General features: G+C 43.2%; 1 protein-coding gene across 2 annotated transcripts in view; it reads right to left on the reverse strand.

Annotated features, from left to right (window-relative positions):
• The window catches only part of ELOVL5 (ELOVL fatty acid elongase 5), a 96,453-nt gene extending 91,162 nt beyond the window's left edge, over positions 1–5,291 (reverse strand). The window contains exon 1 of one of the 2 annotated variants that reach the window (XM_056565733.1): positions 5,269–5,291. The gene's annotated coding sequence lies outside the window, so the exon portion shown is untranslated. Of the gene's footprint in view, positions 1–4,968; positions 5,236–5,268 lie in introns of those variants that run through there. The other variant, XM_056565732.1, reaches the window with a different exon arrangement.
• Between the last annotated feature and the right edge of the window lie 888 nt (positions 5,292–6,179).

Here is a 6,179-nt window from a genome sequence, read left to right on the forward strand (position 1 = left end):
AAATGGTTTCAGTGCAAGCCTCACAGGAGTATCAGCATCTGGTGATGTCAGAGAGGCGGCATCACTCTTATATGGCTCAATAACATGCAGCAATATTTATTATTGCTACGCTTAGTTCACATCTACGTTTAGGGCGTCTGTGAGGATTTCTTTCATTTTTTCCAGTATTTTTGGTAGAAAAACTGGACAAATCTGTAGCTATATTGAGGGTTTAAAAAATGTTTCTGACAGCTGTAATAATGCGGCTACTTTTACCATGCAACGTGCTGGAAAGCGTATAAGGAATCTGACAGATGATTTACATGGTGTAGTGTAGCGTAGTAGTGTAGTGTAGCTAATCACAGCGCCAGGTAGGGGTAAAAGCTATGTTCACACAATAGAAATTTCGTATGGAAATTTTCTGTGCAGGCATTCAACCGTGTGAACATAGCGTTAGAGTTGTGAACTTAGCTTGTGGGATGAGAAATTACAGGGGTGTGGACATTTTATAAAAAAACTACTTGTCCGCGGGACTAAAACGAAGCAAAATCTACTTGTCCCTCATGACGATCCACTCGTCCGGGCCAATTTTCTTTTCTATGCTCTAGTTTTTTCCTCCTCGCTCTATAACTACCTACAATAGGTGAAATAGTAAAAGATAATTTTGCAAATTTGGTGGTTTTCTTTTCTACGCCATTTACCTTGTGGTTGAGCTAACATGTTAGTTTGATACTTTAGGCCGGCCTGATTACAGCAATACCAGATATGTATAGTTTACGTCATGTTTTACTAATTAAAAAAAAATGCTGAACTTTTTCGAATTTGTTTAATTGCCATTTTTTCACCCCTGTTAGCTTTTTTTATTTATTTCATAAACCAGGCTGTGTGAGGGCTCATTTTTTGCGCATAATCTGTTTTTTTGTATCGGTACCATTTTGGTTATTGATCCGACTTTTAATCGCTTTTTAACTTTTTTTTCTGGGATATTATAAAAATTGCAATTCTGTGCTTTGGTATTTTTTTTTACATTTACCGTATGGGATACATAATGTTATATTTTAATAGTTCGTACAATTACGCACGCAGCACTACTAAATATGCTTATTATTATTATGTTTACATGTTTTTATAAGAAAAGGGGGTGATTTGAACTTTTAACATGTTAACATGGAAGGGGTTAATGTGTCTATCAAACTTTATTTATTTATTTTATACACTTTATTAGACATTTAGGAGGAATCATTAGATTCCTCATACAGATCAATAGAGTTCTATTGAACTCCATTGATCTGTGTACTATGCGATCCAATGATAGTGCCTAGTCAGCCAGGATCTATCAATGACAGAGCCACGGGACACCAGGAAGCAGAGGTAAGCCCTCTGGCTACCTCTATAGTGTAACTCCACACCCCCAACCCCCCACGATCACGCTGCGGGGGGAGGGATGCGATCCATTCCACTAGCCCACCAGGGAGCATTCACATGTCGACGCCGCTGTCAGGTTTGACAGCAGCAATCTAAAGGGTTAATAGTCAGCTGCGGCGATCTGGCTATTAGCGGTGGCCCCCAGCTGGCTAATAGCCGCATACAGGCTATTAGTGTGGTGGCCCCCGGCTACTGAGAACAGCCGGGGGCTGCAGAGTATGGAGCGGGGCACGAGTCGGGAGCCGCTCCATACAGACTGCTGAGCGCCGTCGCGCTTGTCAGGTCCGGCCCCCACTTGCCCGAAGCCGAGCTATGGGCCAGAAAAATTCACCTGCCCGGCGCCCGGAACTGCATGTCCCGGGCGTAGGGCGATAGGAATTCCACATCCCTGAATTAGAATTTTTCATAGATGCAAATGAGCAGCAGGTGACCTGCGTCTGATTGACTGTGTGCTGTATGGGATTGAAATGCTGGACACTTTGACCTCGTCTTGTGGGCACAGGGTGTATATGAAAAAACATTGGCATAGCACTGATCAGTAATATGGGCAGTGGACAGAATATACAAGAAAATCCCCAAAGAAACATGATAAGGTGAGGAGAGCTCCAGCCGCCATTTTCACTCATCAGACCACTGTGTTGCACTTTGGGTGTACGATGATTGTAATCAAGTACCGTAACTACTTTCAATGCTGTGATCATAGTCAGAATGCCGCTAGAGAACATACATGTGCGTCCTGGTGTATTAACCCCTTAAGGAACAAGCCCATTTTGACCTTAAAGGGATATTCCACTGCTCAGTGTTTGGAACCGGCAGCTCGTGACCTGATAGCCCCGCCCCCTCAATGCAAGTCACGCCCGCCCCTCATGCAAGTTCATCCACAGACCCATATGAGGGCTTGTTTTTTGTGCGACCAATTGTACTTTGTAATGACACTTCTCATTTTACCATAAAATGTACGGCAAACTCCAAAAAAAATGTTATATGTGTGAGGAAATTTTTATGAAAACCAAAATTTAGCAAATTTTGGAAGGTTTCGTTTTCACGGTGTACACTTTATGGTAAAAAATGACATGTTTTCTTTATTCTATGGGTCAATATAATTAAAATGATACCCATGATTACATACTTTTCTATTATTGTACTGCTTTTAGAAAATCTCAAACCTTTTTTTTACAAAATCAGTATGTTTAAAATTGCGCTTTTTTTGACTAATAGCTTTCTTATTTTTCTGTATACGGGGATGTGTGAGGGCTCATTTTTTTTTGCACCATGATCTGTAGTTTTTTTAGTTTTACTTTTGTGTATATGTGACTATTTGATTGCATTATATAAATTTTTTTGTGACTGTGATGCCACCTAAAGCTGTGATGCCAGCAGCAATTTTGCACATTAATTTTTTACGTTTACGCATTCACCGTAAGGGGTCATTAACATTATATTTTGATAGATCGGACATTTACACATGCAACGATACCAAATATGTTTAATACATTTTTGGGGAATGGGGGAGAGGATTTTTCACATTTGTTTTTTACTTTTATTTTTAACTCATTATGTCCCCATATGGGACTATCTATAGCATTCATTAGATTGCATAAACTGAACAGTGCTATGCATAGGCATAGCACTGATCAGTATTATAGGCGATCTTCTACTCTGGTCTGCTGGAAGGCACATCAGAGCAGAAGACTCTGGAAAAGCGGTGGAGGCAGATAAGGAGACCTCCGGACACCATCTTGGCTTATCTGATCCGACAGTTGTGCAATGGGCGATCAGATGAGCCATTACAATTGCCCCACTGCTGCAGATGTCGTGATCTGTATTGATCTCGCCATCTGAGGGGTTAATAGTGGACATCAGCGCAATCGCTGATGTCCGCCATTACTGGCAGGTCCCCTGCCGTGCATGACGCGAGCACTGCTCCGGTCATGTACAGGATGTAAATGTACATCCTGGTGCGTGAAGTACAAGCGCATCAGGACATACATTTACGTCCATTGTCGTTAAAGGGAACCTGTCATGAGATTTTACCATATATAATGCATGGCAGCGCTTTATATATGGAATTAATACCTTAAAGGGGTTAAATGGTCATGTTGCCAAATCTCTGCTTTGATATGGGCTTTAATTCATGGGAATGCGGGGTCTGTCCTGTGGCATGAATGGCTTTTAAAGGGTACCTCTCATCAAATAAACTTTTGATATATTTTAGATTAATGAATGTTGAATAACTTTCCAATATTATGTTAATGAAAAATATGCTTCTTTCTATTGTATTTTTCCCAATCAGTCCTGTCAGCAAGCATTTTCTGACTCATGCTGGAGTCCTAAACACTCAGAGCTGCCAGCCTGCTTTGTTCACAGCCAAACAGGCTGTGAACAAAGCAGGCTGGCAGCTCTGAGTGTTCTCCTTTGTGAACAAAGCAGACTGGCAGCTCGTAGTGTTTAGGACTCCAGCATGAGTCTGAAATGCTTGCTGCCAGGACTGGTAGGGAGACCCTAGTGGTAAATTCTTCAAAGTGGAAAAATTAAATAGAAAGAAGCATATTTTTAATAACATGCAATTGTAAAGTTATTCTGCATACATTAATCTATAATATATCAAAAGTTTTTTTGATGAAAGGTACCCTTTAATGACTGAATAAATGGAGTGGCGGTCCAGCATACACACAGCTGTTCCATTCACTCGCGGTCATACCTGATCACTTATTTATTCTCGATCCTTTGGATCGGTAATACATTTTGCCCTTGGCATAACCCTTTTAATTGCCTTCCTGTAGGTGGGTCAGTGTCCATCAGTAAAAGTTTTCATGGTGAGATAGCCTCTTTATTTTTCCATAAACTAAAGTGAATGGGGGCAATGTACAGAAAAGCTGATGTGGCCTGACGCTATGTTTGTCATTCAGAACAATCACTTTTTAGGATTTTGTCACAAGTTCCCTGATGACAGGCGGTATTACATGTGTACAATGATAAACACATTAAAGGTCATTTATCTCATCTAGGAATCAGAAAACATTAAGAAGTTGCGCATAGCAACCAGATTGCGCCTAAGTATTTGTAACCTGTTCTTGGCCTCTGATTGGCTGGTACTGGTATAGGTTCCTCTTCTTCTAGTTTTTACACACGAGGCCCGGATGTGAGGGGGACAGGGAATGTTCTAGAAGAGGATGACCGGGAGTGAGTACAGAGGAGGAGGCCGCGGGTACCGCTCCGCTCAGGTACCACAGGATGCGGAACAAGTGTCCGTCCACAGCAAGTGAGAGCGGACAGGGGTCAAGTGGCACTTCTGTGCGGCGTCCTGATTGGCCGGAGACGAGGACAGGACGGGGCGGGCAGGAAGGACCCCAAAAAGGCAGAGGAGCGGCGCTGCACATAAAGAGCGGCGAATTCTGGCCTGACACCGCCGGCCCCGCTATGCCAGCCAAAAGTGTTTCACGGACTGGAATCCTCCGCTGTCCCGGGCACAGGTCACATGCCGAGCCCCTCATGTATGGGCACACACACCCAAACACCATGAGGTGATGCCCACACCCTCCCCAACATGCTGAGCGCATTTACCTTTCTGTGGCCTCCGCCCCGGGACCGTTATGTTCCAGCCGCTGCCCTCAGTGACTCCCGCTCAAAGGAGAGACCAGACTCAGTGTGACCGTCCTCTCCTCCCAGCCCCGGCCGGCACTGTCTTCTCAACCGCCCCGAGGTGGAGTCCTGCCGCTCCCAGCCACACAGCGACAGGGACCAGGGACGCGTGAGGAGGCTCGCCTGATGGAAGGAGGAGGGGGAGAGGATGCGGGGACCGAGGAGGCTGACGGGGAGGTGACCGGCCTGTTGTGCTGGAAGGGGAAACGTGCTGGATATTACCGGGGAAGAGCACCTCAGGCGGGGCTGCTCTGTTCCTCTTTTCATCAGCATCACCACAAGTGTCATCTCTATGTGACATCTGTATAGACACAACTACACAACAAGTGTCATCTCTATGTGACATCTATATAGACACAACTACACAAGTGTCATCTCTATGTGACATCTATATAGACACAACTACATCACAAGTGTCATCTCTATGTGACATCTATATAGACACAACTACACCACAAGTGTCATCTCTATGTGACATCTGTATAGACTCAACTACACCACAAGTGTCATCTCTATGTGACATCTGTATAGACTCAACTACACCACAAGTGTCATCTCTATGTGGACATCTATATAGACACAACTACACCACAAGTGTCATCTCTATGTGACATCTATATAGACACAACTACACCACAAGTGTCATCTCTATGTGACATCTATATAGACACAACTACACCACAAGTGTCATCTCTATGTGACATCTGTATAGACACAACTACACCACAAGTGTCATCTCTATGTGACAATCTATATAGACACAACTACACCACAAGTGTCATCTCTATGTGACATCTGTATAGACACAACTACACCACAAGTGTCATCTCTATGTGACATCTATATAGACACAACTACACCACAAGTGTCATCACTATGTGAAATCTGTATAGACACAACTACACTACAAGTGTCATCTCTATGGGACATCTATATAGACACAACTACACAAGTGTCATCTCTATGTGACATCTATATAAGACACAACTACATCACAAGTGTCATCTCTATGTGACATCTATATAGACACAACTACACCACAAGTGTCATCTCTATGTGACAATCTGTATAGACTCAACTACACCACAAGTGTCATCTCTATGTGACATCTGTATAGACACAACTACACCACA

Source organism: Hyla sarda, chromosome 3 (genome assembly GCF_029499605.1).
Source record: "Hyla sarda isolate aHylSar1 chromosome 3, aHylSar1.hap1, whole genome shotgun sequence".
Taxonomy (NCBI): domain Eukaryota; kingdom Metazoa; phylum Chordata; class Amphibia; order Anura; family Hylidae; genus Hyla; species Hyla sarda.